Consider the following 16,760-nt stretch of genomic DNA (forward strand, 5'->3'; position numbering starts at 1 on the left):
CTACTTATAACGAAAGATATTTGTATCATGCATGTTTTCACTGCCTATCTGTATCACATTAAAGTCACCCGCATGTAATTTAAAACAAATCTAAGCACAGCATTTTCAGCCATCAACAGTCAGGTATGTCAATATGGCTTTCTCACCCAATCTCTTATTTCAATAAATTGTTTTTATTTATGTAGCCTACTTTCAAATAAAAAGCAGTCACAGTAAATATCACCACCGGGTTCCAAATCATTTATTTTTAGTCACACAGATGTGCCATTTACACTCTTACTCTTCCCCACTAGAGGGTACAGATGAGCCCATCAGTCGTAAAATGATGGATTAGCTGGAAAGAGGGAGGCTTAATACTGTCCCAGAAATTGTGTTTCGAGGGTTTAGGCAGATTGTTCCCAGAACTACGTTAAAGAACTGGAACTCATTTGATTAACTATTGAACACTATTTTCAGTGTTTACACTATTATAGAGGATTGTTTATCCTGTGTATGTTGATGTATTTGTCTGGCTCTGTTACATTTCAGTGACACTATGTAATTATGAGGCTGTTGTTGCCAAACACTGCAAAGCACATTGTAAAACGCAATCTAAATTCAGTCATTGTTAAAGCACATAATATAGACAAAACCACCACTTTGGATAGTTACTAGGATAGTTCACTTGTAAATTACATTTTAAAAAGTATGTTTTAGCATAAAAGTACACTAATGGTACAATTTTATATTTTAATGTAGTTTTGGGCCCATCCTGAGTTCATCACTGCCGTGCATATTAATTTTCTGTTGTTGTCCTTTGGTAACATTGTAAGCCAGACTACTGATCAAACTTCTATCTTTCATGCAGATAATAGGACTTCCTGATGGGATATGGTTTGATGTGCTGGTGTTTGGCATGGAGAAATGGAAGCAAAGCTCTGGTGAGTTAGAACAGCTTGTCTTGAGACCCAGCATGTGATCTTAGGGCTGGGATGCAGGAGGAGGGTGAGAAGTGGAAAGCCACTGCACTACCGCTCCCCCTGCTGAGTCCAGACCTCTGGTCTCAAACCTTTTTATTCTGTTCTCCCTGGACTCCAAAAGACATGCAAGACATTCAGATAGACATGCAAAGAGCAAGATAAAGGGTAATTCAGAGAAAGAGTTAGAAGCTAAAAATGGGTTTGCAGAAAAGAAGAAAATAATATGAAGGCAGCAGAGTAAAGAGGCAAAAAATAAAACAGCGAGACCCCAGGGTGTGGGGGAGTAAAAATGGGGGCGACTGAAAGAAAAACAAGAGACATAGATGGAGGGTGGAAAATAGAGGAGGGCAAGATAACGACAGACGCCTCAAGCTCTCTTTCGAGTGGGATTAAGTAGCTGGAGCTTTGTAATTAATGATCTTCATTCTTCACACACAGCCACTGTAAGCGCTGTCATTTCACAGCCGTCAATATGCAGTTCATATGCCATGTGCTTTTCACATCAACACTTTGATGGAGGCCAAAAGGCCCTCTCATATCTTCGAAGCAGGACCAACTACATGAAAAGTGCAACAGCGGGTTAGACTTGAGGGAGAAGCCACATGGCAACCTCACCATCTGCACTGCTAATTAACTGATTAACCAAGGCTAAATTAACTTTTTTGATAGGCTCACAGTCAATCAACACACTCAACTGGCATCAGGCGAGAGCACATATAAAAATTTTCAATAAAAGCAATTTAGATATTTGCAAGCATTTTCTGGTTTATTTACTGCATTCTTAACATAACAGTTCTATTCATAAAAAAATATGTCTACTTTTAAATATCTTGTTAGGAGGCTAGATAAAGTGTTACTGCCACTTTTTCTTTCCACGAAAATTAACCATGGTAAAAGTGTGTAAACCATAGTTTTTTGGTGTATTAATTACTATCAGCAAAACCATTTTACTACATTTTACATAAACTTTTTTTTTTAAACAATGGTTGTCAGAACCATAGTTATTTTTTCGTGATTACCATTGTTTTACTACAGTAACCATGTTTGTAGTGGTTAATTTCGTAAGGGTTTTATAGTTATTTTGAAATCTATTGAATTTATTATAAGCCCATATTTTCCCACATGCAAAACCACCATAGTATGGTATTTACTAGTCTGTACCAGTATATTATATTCATTACACTAAAGTATTTACTATACTAAAGTTCAAAAACAGTTTACTGTAGTATTTTTTTCATGTGGGTAGGAGTTACTCACATAAATAGGCTACTTGAAAATTAAAGTATACAAAATGAACGAGTATACAGGACAATGCTTTTTTCATTCCGTCTGCCTGACGGGATCGTCATTGCTGTTAATGACACTGCCTCACTAGTATCCCGCGGAAGCTGCGCGTGCGGACGACCCTCTCCTCAGCACCGCAGCTCACACAGCTACACAGATGAGTGGTACGGTCCGGCTCCAAGTACACAACGAACGGTGTATACGGTAATGGTCAGTGCCGGTGTCTTCTCCGGGTCCAGAGCATGTCCCGTTATTTATTCAGTGTGCGAGGCTGCTCGTTTGCGGAAGAATTTCCCTCAGTTTGAGCGCGCACTGTGTGTGTCTCGTGAGAGGCGCGCGGGAAGGCGTGACTGCGGGAAATTTATCGTCCAAACCGTTATTTTACCTCACCTCACAGCTGCTGCTTTTAATAAGTTTGGATACCTACAGTAAAGTTCTTTTTCTGTTTTCCTCAACGACAATGGGGAACTAAATCGAATTATACAAGGTAAGAAATCATATTTAAAGGATTAGGGTCTGATTAATTTGTTTGAATGTTGCTGTCTTATTATTCAAATTCAGTTGGTACGTTTTACAGTATTTTGCTACGTTGAACATATACAGTGATACGGCTGGTTGTAAAAAAACGTACATTGCATTTCTCTAACCGTTTGCAGCATTGATTTGGCAAGTTTAAATAGTCAGTAATCCAATTTTAATGGTGCGTGGAGACAAACCTAATGGATAACCTTTACGCATGAATAAGACCTGTTCTGTGTCCTGTAGCGGTTATTGTGCCTGACATGCTCAAAATTGTCAACAAATGTCACACAGCAGAAACAGGTAGTTGGACGTTGTATTGATCCTCAGTGGCAAAGCAGAGCACAGAACAAGTGTTGTATTCAAAGCGGGTTACTTGAAACGATAGACCACGGCGATTTGCATCTGTTTAACAATGTTGTTTGTCGCCACATCACGATATTTTAATTTAAACCATGATAAAGTGCATATCGCTGGGTCTCACCAGTTACCAAACGGTGTACCCGGCACGAGCTCAGGCTGTCCGAGAGCTCACACAGTCCTCGTGAAGAGTTAAGGAGCAGCGGTAAAGCGTGAGACCAACATTTCAATTACTTACAGGACTAGTCAGAATTATAGTTTAACAGAGTACAGTTTACAACGTTCTTCCTTTACAAAGAAACAGCGTATTAACTTTAATCCAATTTTATTTGCCTGATCAGATCATTTGCACACCTGCTCTTTGAAGGACCAGTGGATGGATAGAAGTAATCGTCCATTTAAGACTTTAATTAAACGTTGTCCCAGTTACATTACTGTCTCAAAGTACTTACACATGTTGATGAGCATAAGACTAATTTGGGTCATTTGTCAGCAAGGGTTCTCCTTGTTTTAAAAAAAAAAGATTTACAAGAAATTAGATAAGAAATCAATTCATTGACAAGGCTTTAAATGGGTTTTAATGAGCAGGAGGATATTGTAATGCTGTTTGTATTGACGTTAATAAATGTTGCTGGAAAGTGGACACACAGGCTGTGTTAGTATCAAACCCTCCCGTTTAAGTTTTATTCTGTATGACAGCACTGCAGTGAAAGTAATACTAAAGTTGCTGCTACGCGGTATGGAGATTAACAAACTACACTGTAACATGACAGAATGAAGGAAGCACAGTGTCAGGATTTTTGTGTCAGATAATGGTACTCACAGCAGAGGCCTGCCATTTTGATTTGTGTTCTGATGATCCCAGGCTTGATACGAACAGCTGAATCATTTTCGTATTCGTAAATTCTCATTTTTCATTGACACTTTATAAAGGAGAAAGTGCAGACGAGCCAATCAAATACTCAGCCAGTCCATTTTATGATTTGACTGTTTTTTGGTACACGCTGAACATAGAGGTCACATTGTTAACAAAGACAACTGATTACAGTGGAAGTGCATGGCCGCACCACTGTCTGATTACGGAAAGCACACACATTGTCTTGTTAAGGGTTAAAAGTGACAAAGAGTGATGGAAAATATCATCAACAACAACTAAATGAAATGGCTACTAATATCAGATGCTTATTTAGAAGATCTTTAGCTATTTACTTTAGGAAATCATTCAAAGGACATGCAGAAAAAGAGAGGTCATAGTCAAGCTCCAATGAAGTTAAAGGTTGCATTCAGTCATGCTTTATTTAATCAGCTTAAGCAATATTTGTACCATAAAGAGACATTCAAGATATTCTAGAATGAAAATAAATGTGAAACTAATTCACAATGACAGGCTTTTTGGTTGATGGTCCTGTATTAATTCTTGCCGACAGAGCGATACTTTCAGTATCTTTTGTTTTGTACCGTTCAGTCTCTGCTTAAATTATGTTTTCGTGTCTGCTTGATTTAAGTTTGTAAAATGTTTGCTCTGAAAGACTATAGTTAATGCCACAATGATGCTTTTGCCACTTTATTAAACATGAAAGCCCTGGTCAGTTTTTTCAATATTTGTTTATCTGCATGAACGCTCCCGGTGAAGTCACTTTGTAGTCCGGCACAGACAGAGTGAATAAGACTATGTGTGTGTGTCTATAAAAGTAGCTCAGCCATCAGTGCCTATTTCAACAGTGCTAAGCAAACAGGAGCAGGTTAATGTACCCTGACAAACACACACTGCCAGTACGCCAGCCTCTGCGTATCACATTTACACTGCATTTATTCTGCATAATCACAGTGGACAGACTTGATCTCGGATGGCTTAGCATTGTCCAGTTTATCACAGCCTGTAAAGGATTTATCTGATTTATCATCCATCCCTGAATTTTCACATCTAACAAGCACAAATACTGAACAAATGTTTCCAAGCATGCCAGCGTACGTGCCAAGAGACAGGCAGGAATACATCTTGCCCAATATTTGATCAATGTAACATAGGTTAACAGCTTAAAGCAATAATGGCTAATCAATTTAAAGGCACTGTAAAATAATTGAAGATGTCATATAAAGCACTGTCGGCAGTTGCTGTTACAGGATCCTACGGCGAAAATGACATCTGATTTCCCTCGCGAACTCCAGCATGTCAACAAGGCTTTACATATATTGATTACTCTTTAAACTAGTGTCATTTAAAATTGGCTTGCCACTATAGCTGAGTAGAGGACAAACCAGGTTTTTTAAGAAATGCACAGACAAAAACACATGCAATGTCTCGAAGGACTTCACTGTCTCAGCAAGGGAAGTGGCTAAAATACAGTAATTAATGCTTATGATTGACACATGGACACAAATACTGTATTTTACTCAAGAAGCTGTTTTGGTGTTTTAAATTTTAGGTTGTTTAATCGCAAGTAGTGTGTATTCCTCCTAATTTACAAATTTAAGCACGTAATAAAAAATTATCGAATATAAAAGCCAGCATCTTAAAAGAATCAGCCATTTTCAATGTCACAACACCTTTTATGCTGAAATAAATGTCAGCCAAGGTCTCTCGTGCATTGTGTTTCACACACGTGCAATGTGCTTATTAGTACAGAATTGTGATGGATTGCTAGGCCATTCATCTTTACATGACACCTTACAAGATTTTACAAAAGGTTGTTGTGTGATGTATTGCTGTTACAGTTTTATTTCTAACGTTTTTGTCTTTGTAGTATCGTGGGCGCACATTTCTGGTCATGCATTTTTGTTATAGCCCAAGGGTTAAGAACAGTTTGGATTTTGCGTGTGCCTTTGTGTATGTGTGTGTGTGTGTGTGTGTGTGTGTGTGTGTGTGTGTGTGTGTGTGTGTGTGTAAGAAATCTGCTGTAAATTGAACACATTGTCTGTCTTAAGCTATAGATGTCCTAAAGTCCATGACAGACTTGGCTGCCTATCCTACACTTTTCCAATCCCCATAACAAATCTGTTTCTCTTCTTAAATTTCTCTCTCGTTTTTCCCTCACTCTTCCCTCATCACAGCATCCCAATCCCCCCACATCACTCTCCAATTTGCTGTGGAGCTCTCTTGCCTGCCTCCTGCTGTGTTGGAGGCAGCCTATGATTTGCCACAGGCAGGAAGTACGCTGACCGGGCATTGAAACTCGCCAGTATCCCTCTTCCAAAGTGCCTTAGCTCTGGAACCAAGGGATTTACATTAATGTCCTACTGAGATGGCAGTCAAAGGCTAATGCTATATATCGAAACAGAAACTGAAGAGATAAAGAGCAGGTATAATATGAGAAAGAGTTGAGAAGTGTAGGACAATATGGGAGTCATCAAGCAAGCAAATCATTTTCTGTAATGAAAATTAATCGTTTTTTTATTCAGTTCAGGATAGTGGTGTGAACAACTAGTCGATTTTTTGATCTGCAAAAATGATTTGAAAGGGAAAATACTATTGGAACAGGGGTACTACTGCTAGATGAGAGACTATTAAACTAGAATGCTTATTTAACACTATGCACTTCATCTATTCTGTCTTTAAAAGACTTTAATGTAAAATATGCATGAAAATTAATTTGTATGTCTAACAGCTTTGGCCATTCATATCGCAGATACATTTTGTTATATTTTTACACTGCTGGGTTGTCTGACTTTCCCTACATCACATCTTTTTTTAAAAGTGCCCCTCTTAATCGTATCGTAAGAAATTGTTAGCTCCCTGTTAGTTTTTTATTATGTTGGCTTGAGAAAGCCAACATACTGTTGTTGCACTTAAACTTATTATGTTGGCTTGAAAAAGCCAACATATTGTTATTGCTTTTAAACTTATTATGTTGGCTTTGAAAAAGCCAATATATTGTTATTGCTATTAAACTTATATCTTATTATTCTACCCCAAAATTTCTGACACTAACTCGTCCTAGGGCTTTCAAGCTACATGCACCAAATTTTCCACAGACCTTCAGACTGGTCTGACTTAGTGTGCTATATCTTTTCTAACTGATGGGACCTTCCGAATTCCTAAACGGGGGTCTCGAACACCCCAAAATTTCCATTGACTTAACATTGAGACAAACTTTGACGGGTCATAGCTGTGAGTGAGAAACTTGTAGAAACTTGTGGCTTACCACATTTAAGGTGGCTGACAGGCTCTGTAAGAACATACATCACAATGGGGTGTAAGCTATACCCCTGGGGTGTAAGAGGCCCCCAAAATTTCCCATTGACTTATAATGGGGCAGGAAACATGCCCATATAAGGGAATAAAAGCGTCCCAGATGGAATATCTTTACTTTAGAGTGTCGTAGAGACATGGGGGTGGGCTCATTTTACTCAGTCATCCAATCAGTCTCTTAGGATGGCCCCTAAGCTATTTAGCCACGCCCCTAGCAACAATTTTGGGTACCCTAGCAACATCTCCCATAGACTACCATTATAAAAAGCCCAGATGGATATCTTTACACCAGAGTGTCATAGAGACATAGGGGTGGGCTCATTTTACTCAGGCATCCAATCAGTCTCTTAGGATTCCTACTGAGGTATTAAACCACGCCCCTAGCAACCAATTTGAGCACCCTAGCAACATAATAAACAAAGCCTTATATCTCTGGATCTGAACATCTTAGAGACATGGGGGTTGGGTCTTTGGGTCATGTTAGCTTCATGCTAGCTCCATGCTAAGTCATACTAGCTTCATGCTAGTTTCATGCTAGCTTTATGCTAATTTCATAATAAATCTTGCTAACTTCATGCTAAATCATGCTAACTTCATGTTAAATCTTGTTAGCTGCACGCTAAATAGTGCTAGCTTAATGCTAATCATGCTAGCATCATGCTAATCATGCTAGCTTCACGTTAAATCATGCTAGCTTCATGCTAATCATGCTATTCTCATGCTAACTTCATGTTAATCATGCAAGCCTCGTGCTAGCTTCATGCTAGCTTCATGCTAATCTTGCTAGTTTCATGCTAGCTTCATGCTAATCATGCTAGCATCATGCTAGCTTCATGCTAATCATGCTAGAATCATGCTAGTTTCATGCTAATCATGCTAGCATCATGCTAGCTTCATGCTAATCATGCTAGCATCATGCTAGCTTCATGCTAATCATGCTAGCTTCATGCTAATCATGCTAGCTTCATGCTAGCTTCATGCTAGCTACATGCTAATCATGCTAACATCATGCTAGCTTCATGCTAATCATGCTAGCTTCATGCTAATCATGCTAGCATCATGCTAGCTTCATGCTAGCTTCATGCTAATCATGCTAGCTTCATGCTAATCATGCTAGCATCATGCTAGCTTCATGCTAATCATGCTAGCATCATGCTAGCTTCATGCTAGCTACATGCTAATCATGCTAGCATCATGCTAGCTTCATGCTAATCATGCTAGCATCATGCTAGCTTCATGCTAATCATGCTAGCATCATGCTAGCTTCATGCTAACATCATGCTAGCTTCATGCTAATCATGCTAGCTTCATGCTAGCTACATGCTAATCATGCTAGCATCATGCTAGCTACATGCTAATCATGCTAGCTTCATGCTAATCATGCTAGCATCATGCTAGCTTCATGCTAATCATGCTAACATCATGCTAGCTTCATGCTAGCTACATACTAATCATGCTAGCATCATGCTAGCTTCATGCTAATCATGCTAGCATCATGCCAATCATGCTAGCATCATGCTAGCTTCATGCTAATCATGCTAGCTTCATGCTAGCATCATGGTAGCTTCATGCTAATCATGCTAGCATCATGGTAGCTTCATGCTAATCATGCTAGCATCATGCTAACTTCATGCTAATCATGCTAGCATCATGCTAGCTTCATGCTAATCATGCTAGCATCATGCTAGCTTCATGCTAATCATGTTAGCTTCATGCTAGCTTCATGCTAATCATGTTAGCTTCATACTTAAACATACTAACTGCCAGATAGCCTACTAAACTAAACTTCTGTCAATCCGTTTTAAACGTTCAGGCTACGCTTTTTCAAGCCAACATAAAGTTTGTCTTCAAACTTTAATATCTAGTTATTATGTTGGCTTGAGAAAGCCAACATACTGTTGTTGCACTTAAACTTATTATTATTATTATTATTATTATTATTATTATTCTTTTTCTTCTGAGACTAAAATTTCTAACTCTAACTCGTCCTAGAGCTTTCAAGCTACAGCCATCAAACTTTGGACAGACTTTCGGTCTGATCTGACGAGGTGTGCTATATCTTTTCTAACTGATGGGACCTTCCGAATTCCTAAACGGGGCGCTGAAACACCCCAAAATTTCCATTGACTTAACATTGAGACAAACTTTGACGGGTCATAGCTGCGAGTGAGAAACTTGTAGAAACTTGTGGCTTACCACATTTAAGGAGGCTGACAGGCTGTGTAAGAACATACCTCACAATGGGGTGTAAGCTGTACCCCTGGGGTGTAAGAGGCCCCCAAAATTTCCCATTGACTTATAATGGGGCAGGAAACATGCCCATAAAAGGGAATAAAAGCGTCCCAGATGGAATATCTTCACTTTAGAGTGTCTTAGAGACATGGGGGTGGGCTCATTTTACTCAAGCATCCAATCAGTCTCTTAGGATCACCCCAGAGCTATTAAGCCACGCCCCTAGCAACAATTTTGGGTACCCTAGCAACATCTCCCATAGACTACCATTATAAAAAGCCCAGATGGATATCTTTGCACCAGAGAGTCATAGAGACATAGGGGTGGGCTCATTTTACTCAGGCATCCAATGAGTCTCTTAGGATTCTTATTGAGGTATTAAGCCACGCCCCTAGCAACAAAATATGAAGACCCTAGCAACATAATAAACAAAGCCTTATATCTCTGGATCTGAACATCGTAGAGACACGGGGGTTGGACCGTTTTACTTGTGGCTTGAAGTGTAATCATTATGGGATGCCAATTTTCTCCCTAGCAACCAAACTTAGTACCCTAGCAACGGAATAAACAAAGCCTCATATCTCTGCATCAGAACATTGTAGAGACACGGGGGTTGGACCGTTTTACTTGTGGCTTGAAGTGTGATCATTATGGGATGCCAATTTTCTCCCTAGCAATCAAACTTAGTACCCTAGTAACGGAATAAACAAAGCCTTATATCTCCGCATCAGAACATTGTAGAGACACGGGGGTTGGACCGTTTTACTTGTGGCTTGAAGGGTGATCATTATGAGATGCCAATTTTCTCCCTAGCAACCAAACTTAGTACCCTAGCAACGCAATAAATGTTAGCTTCATGCTAGCTTCCTGCTAATCATGCTAGCTTCATGCTAGCTTCATGCTAATCATGCTAACATCATGCTAGCTTCATGCTAATCATGCTAACTTCATGCTAGCTTCATGCTAATCATGCTAACTTCATGCTAGCTTCATGCTATTCATGCTAACATCATGCTAGCTTCATGCTAATCATGCTAGCATCATGCTAGCTTCATGCTAATCATGCTAGCATCATGCTAGCTTCATGCTAGCTTCATGCTAGCTTCATGCTAATCATGCTAGCATCATGCTAGCTTCATGCTAATCATGCTAGCATCATGCTAGCTTCATGCTAATCATGCTAGCTTCATGCTAATCATGCTAGCATCATGCTAGCTTCATGCTAATCATGCTAGCATCATGCTAGCTTCATGCTAATCATGCTAGCATCATGCTAGCTTCATGCTAATCATGCTATCATCATGCTAGCTTCATGCTAATCATGCTAGCATCATGCTAACTTCATGCTAATCATGCTAGCATCATGCTAGCTTCATGCTAATCATGCTAGCATCATGCTAGCTTCATGCTAATCATGCTAGCATCATGCTAGCTTCATGCTAATCATGCTAGCATCATGCTAGCTTCATGCTAATCATGCTAGCATCAAGCTAGCTTCATGCTAATCATGCTAGCATCATGCTAGCTTCATGTTAATCATGCTAACTTCATGCTAATCATGCTAGCTTCATGCTAATCATGCTAACTTCATGCTAATCATGCTTGCATCATGCTAGCTTCATGCTAATCATGCTAGCTTCATGCTAATCATGCTACCTTCATACTTAAACATACTAACAGCCAGATAGCCTACTAAACTAAACTTATGTCAAACCGTTTTAAACGTTCAGGCTACGCTTTCTCAAGCCAACATAAAGTTTGTCTTCAAACTTTACTATCTAGTTATTATTCTTCTTAGCACCCCAAAATTTTGGACACTAACTCGTCCTAGAGCTTTCAAGCTACATGCACCAAATTTTCCACGGACCTTCAGACTGGTCTGACTTAGTGTGCTATATCTTTTCTAACTGATGGGACCTTCCGAATTCCTAAACGGGGCGCTCAAACACCCCAAATTTCCCATTTACTTAACATGGAGACAAACTTTGACGGGCCATAGCTGCGAGTGAGAAACTTGTAGAAACTTGTGGCTTACCACATTTAAGGAGGCTGACAGGCTCTGTAAGAACATACATCACATTAAGGTGTAAGCTGTACCCCTGGGGTGTAAGAGGCCCCCAAAATTTCCCATTGACTTATAATGGGGCAGGAAACATGCCCATATAAGGGAGTAAAAGCGTCCCAGATGGAATATCTTCACTTTAGAGTGTCGTATAGACATGGGGGTGGGCTCATTTTACTCAGTCATCCAATCAGTCTCTTAGGATCGCCCCAGAGCTATTAAGCCACGCCCCTAGCAACAATTTTGGGTACCCTAGCAACATCTCCCATAGACTACCATTATAAAAAGCCCAGATGGATATCTTTACACCAGAGTGTCATAGAGACATAGGGGTGGGCTCATTTTACTCAGGCATCCAATCAGTCTCTTAGGATTCCTACTGAGGTATTAAACCACGCCCCTAGCAACCAATTTGAGCACCCTAGCAACATAATAAACAAAGCCTTATATCTCTGGATCTGAACATCATAGAGACATGGGGGTTGGGTCTTTGGGTCATGTTAGCTTCATGCTAGCTCCATGCTAAGTCATACTAGCTTCATGCTAGTTTCATGCTAGCTTTATGCTAATTTCATAATAAATCTTGCTAACTTCATGCTAAATCATGCTAACTTCATGTTAAATCTTGTTAGCTGCACGCTAAATAGTGCTAGCTTAATGCTAATCATGCTAGCATCATGCTAATCATGCTAGCTTCACGTTAAATCATGCTAGCTTCATGCTAATCATGCTATTCTCATGCTAGCTTCATGCTAGCTTCATGCTAATCTTGCTAGTTTCATGCTAGCTTCATGCTAATCATGCTAGCATCATGCTAGCTTCATGCTAATCATGCTAGCATCATGCTAGCTTCATGCTAATCATGCTAGAATCATGCTAGTTTCATGCTAATCATGCTAGCTTTATGCTAGCTTCATGCTAATCGTGCTAGCATCATGCTAGCTTCATGCTAATCGTGCTAGCTTCATGCTAGCTACATGCTAATCATGCTAGCATCATGCTAGCTTCATGCTAATCATGCTAGCTTCATGCTAATCATGCTAGCATCATGCTAGCTTCATGCTAATCATGCTAGCATCATGCTAGCTTCATGCTAATCATGCTAACATCATGCTAGCATCATACTAGCTTCATGCTAATCATGCTAGCATCATGCTAGCTTCATGCTAGCTTCATGCTAATCATGCTAACATCATGCTAGCTACATGCTAATCATGCTAGCATCATGCTAGCTTCATGCTAATCATGCTAGCTTCATGCTAATCATGCTAGCATCATGCTAGCTTCATGCTAATCATGCTAGCATCATGCTAGCTTCATGCTAGCTTCATGCTAATAATGCTAACATCATGCTAGCTTCATGCTAATCATGCTAACATCATGCTAGCTTCATGCTAATCATGCTAGCATCATGCTAGCTTCATGCTAGCTTCATGCTAATCATGCTAGCATCATGCTAACTTCATGCTAATCATGCTAGCATCATGCTAGCTTCATGCTAATCATGCTAGCATCATGCTAGCTTCATGCTAATCATGCTAGCATCATGCTAGCTTCATGCTAATCATGCTAGCATCATGCTAGCTTCATGCTAATCATGCTAGCATCATGCTAGCTACATGCTAATCATGCTAACATCATGCTAGCTTCATGCTAATCATGCTAGCTTCATGCTAATCATGCTAGCATCATGCTAGCTTCATGCTAGCTTCATGCTAGCTACATGCTAATCATGCTAGCATCATGCTAGCTTCATGCTAATCATGCTAGCTTCATGCTAATCATGCTAGCATCATGCTAGCTTCATGCTAATCATGCTAACATCATGCTAGCATCATGCTAGCTTCATGCTAATCATGCTAGCATCATGCTAGCTTCATGCTAATCATGCTAGCATCATGCTAGCTTCATGCTAATCATGCTAGCATCATGCTAGCTTCATGCTAATCATGCTAGCATCATGCTAGCTTCATGCTAATCATGCTAGCATCATGCTAGCTTCATGCTAGCTACATGCTAATCATGCTAACATCATGCTAGCATCATGCTAGCTTCATGCTAGCTACATGCTAATCATGCTAACATCATGCTAGCTACATGCTAATCATGCTAGCTTCATGTTAGCTTCATGCTAATCATGCTAGCATCATGCTAGCTTCATGCTAATCATGCTAGCATCATGCTAGCTTCATGCTAATCATGGTAACATCATGCTAACTTCATGCTAATCATGCTAGCTTCATGCTAGCATCATGGTAGCTTCATGCTAATCATGCTAGCATCATGCTAGCTTCATGCTAATCATGCTAGCATCATGCTAGCTTCATGCTAATCATGGTAGCTTCATGCTAGCTTCATGCTAATCATGTTAGCTTTATACTTAAACATACTAACTGCCAGATAGCCTACTAAACTAAACTTATGTCAAACCGTTTTAAACGTTCAGGCTACGCTTTTTCAAGCCAACATAAAGTTTGTCTTCAAACTTTAATATCTAGTTATGTTGGCTTGACAAAGCCAACATACTGTTATTGTATTTAAGCTTATTATTATTATTCTTCTGGTCCACACTTTTTCTGACTGTAACTCCTCCTAGAGCTTTCAAGCTAAACCCACCAAACTTTACAAAACTTTTAAGACTGGTCCGTAGATTTATGCTATGACTTTTCTAACTGATGGGACCTACCGAATTCCTAAACGGGGCGCTCAAACACCCCAAATTTTCCATTGACTTAACATTACGACCAACTTTGACGGGTCATAGCTGCAAGCGAGGAATTTGTAGAAACTTGTGGGTTACCACATTTGAAGAGGCTGGCAGGCTCTGTAAGAACATACATCATATTGGGATGTAAGTTTCACCCCTGGGGTGTAAGAGGCACCCAAATTTCCCCATTGACTTATAATGGGGCAGGGAACATGCCCATATAAGGGAATAAAAGCGTCCCAGATGGAATATCTTCACTTTAGAGTGTCGTAGAGACATGGGGGTGGGCTCATTTTACTCAGGCATCCAATCAGTCTCTCAGGATCGTCCCATAGCTATTAAGCCACGCCCCTAGCAACCATTTTTGGGCACCCTAGCAACATCTTCCATAGACTGCCATTATAAAATGCCCAGATGGATATCTTTGCAGCAGAGTGTCACAGAGACATGGGGGTGGGCTCATTTTACTCAGGCATCCAGTCAGTCTCTGAGGATTCTTATTGAGGTATTAAGCCACGCCCCTAGCAACCAAATATGAGCACCCTAGCAACATAATAAACAAAGCCTTATATCTCTGTATCCGAACATCATAGAGGCATGGGGGTTGGGTCTTTTGGTCATGTTAGCCTTATGCTAGCTTCATGCTAAGTCATACTAGCTTCATGCTAGTTTCATGCTAGCTTTTATGCTAATTTCATAACAAATCTTGCTTACTTCATGCTAAATCATGCTAACTTCATGCTAGCTTCATGCTAATTCATGTTAGCATCATGCTAGCTTCATGCTAATTCATGTTAGCATTATGCTAACTTGCTAATTCATTTAAGCATCATGCTAGCTTCATGCTAATTCATGTTAACATCATGCTAGCTTCATGCTAATTCATGTTAGCTTCATGCTAGCTTCATGCTAATCCATGTTAGCATCATGCTAGCTTCATGCTAATTCATGTTAACATCATGCTAGCTTCATGCTAATTCGTGTTAGCATCATGCTAGCTTCATGCTAATTCGTGTTAACATCATGCTAGCTTCATGCTAATTCGTGTTAACATCATGCTAGCTTCATGCTAATTCGTGTTAGCTTCATGCTAGCTTCATGCTAATTCGTGTTAGCTTCATGCTAGCTTCATGCTAATTCGTGTTAGCTTCATGCTAGCTTCATGCTAATTCATGTTAGCATCATGCTAGCTTCATGGTAATTTGTGTTAGCATCATGCTAGCTTCATGCTAATTCATGTTAGCATCATGTTAGCTTCATGCTAGCTTCATGCTAATCCATGTTAGCATCATGCTAGCTTCATGCTAATTTATGTTAGCATCATGCTAGCTTCATGCTAATTCGTGTTAGCATCATGCTAGCTTCATGCTAATTCGTGTTAGCATCATACTAGCTTCATGCTAATTCGTGTTAACATCATGCTAGCTTCATGCTAATTCGTGTTAGTTTCATGCTAGCTTCATGCTAATTCGTGTTAGCTTCATGCTAGCTTCATGCTAATTCGTGTTAGTTTCATGCTAGCTTCATGCTAATTCGTGTTAGCATCATGCTAGCTTCATGCTAATTCGTGTTAGCTTCATGCTAGCTTCATGCTAATTCATGTTAGCATCATGCTAGCTTCATGCTAATTTGTGTTAGCATCATGCTAGCTTCATGCTAATTCATGTTAGCATCATGCTAGCTTCATGCTATAATGCTAGCTTCATGCTAATTCATGTTAGCATCATGCTAGCTTCATGCTAATTCGTGTTAGCATCATGCTAACTTCATGTTAATTCATGTTAGCATCATGCTAGCTTCATGCTAATTCATGTTAGCTTCATGCTAGCTTCATGCTAATTCATGTTAGCTCCATGCTAATTCATGTTAGCTTCATGCTAATTCTTGTTAGCATCATGCTAGCTTCATGCTACTTCATGTTAGCATCATGCTAACTCATGCGAATTCATGTTAACATCATGTTAGCTTCATGCTAATTCATGTTAGCATCATGCCAACTTCATGTTAAATCATGTTAACATGCTAACTTTTTGTTAAATCATGTTTATGAAAAGTTAGACTACTAAACTAAACTTGTTTTAAGTTTCTCTCAAACTGTTTTAAACTTTTAGGCCAGGCTTTGTCAAGCCAACATAAAGTTTGTCTTCAAACTTTTCTATCTAGTTATTATTATTATTCTTTTTCCGAGACTAAAATTTCTAACTCTAACTCGACCTAGAGCTTTCAAGCTACAGCCATCAAACTTTGGACAGACCTTCGGTCTGATCTGACTCGAGTTGCTATATCTTTTCTAACTGATGGGACCTTCCGAATTCCTAAACGGGGCGCTGAAACACCCCAAAATTTCCATTGACTTAACATTGAGACAAACTTTGACGGGTCATAGCTGCGAGTGAGAAACTTGTAGAAACTTTTGGCTTACCACATTTAAGGAGGCTGACAGGCTGT

General features: G+C 39.6%; 1 protein-coding gene across 2 annotated transcripts in view; it reads left to right on the top strand.

Annotated features, from left to right (window-relative positions):
• Positions 1-2,331: 2,331 nt before the first annotated feature.
• Positions 2,332-16,760, top strand: part of LOC135757980 (teneurin-3) — a 146,404-nt gene continuing 131,975 nt past the window's right edge. For both annotated transcript variants that reach the window (XM_065272774.2, XM_065272788.2), the window contains exon 1: positions 2,332-2,730. The gene's annotated coding sequence lies outside the window, so the exon portion shown is untranslated. The remainder of the gene's footprint in view (positions 2,731-16,760) is intronic.

The sequence above is a fragment of the Paramisgurnus dabryanus genome, chromosome 16 (assembly GCF_030506205.2).
Source record: "Paramisgurnus dabryanus chromosome 16, PD_genome_1.1, whole genome shotgun sequence".
In the NCBI taxonomy this organism is placed as follows: Eukaryota; Metazoa; Chordata; class Actinopteri; order Cypriniformes; family Cobitidae; genus Paramisgurnus; species Paramisgurnus dabryanus.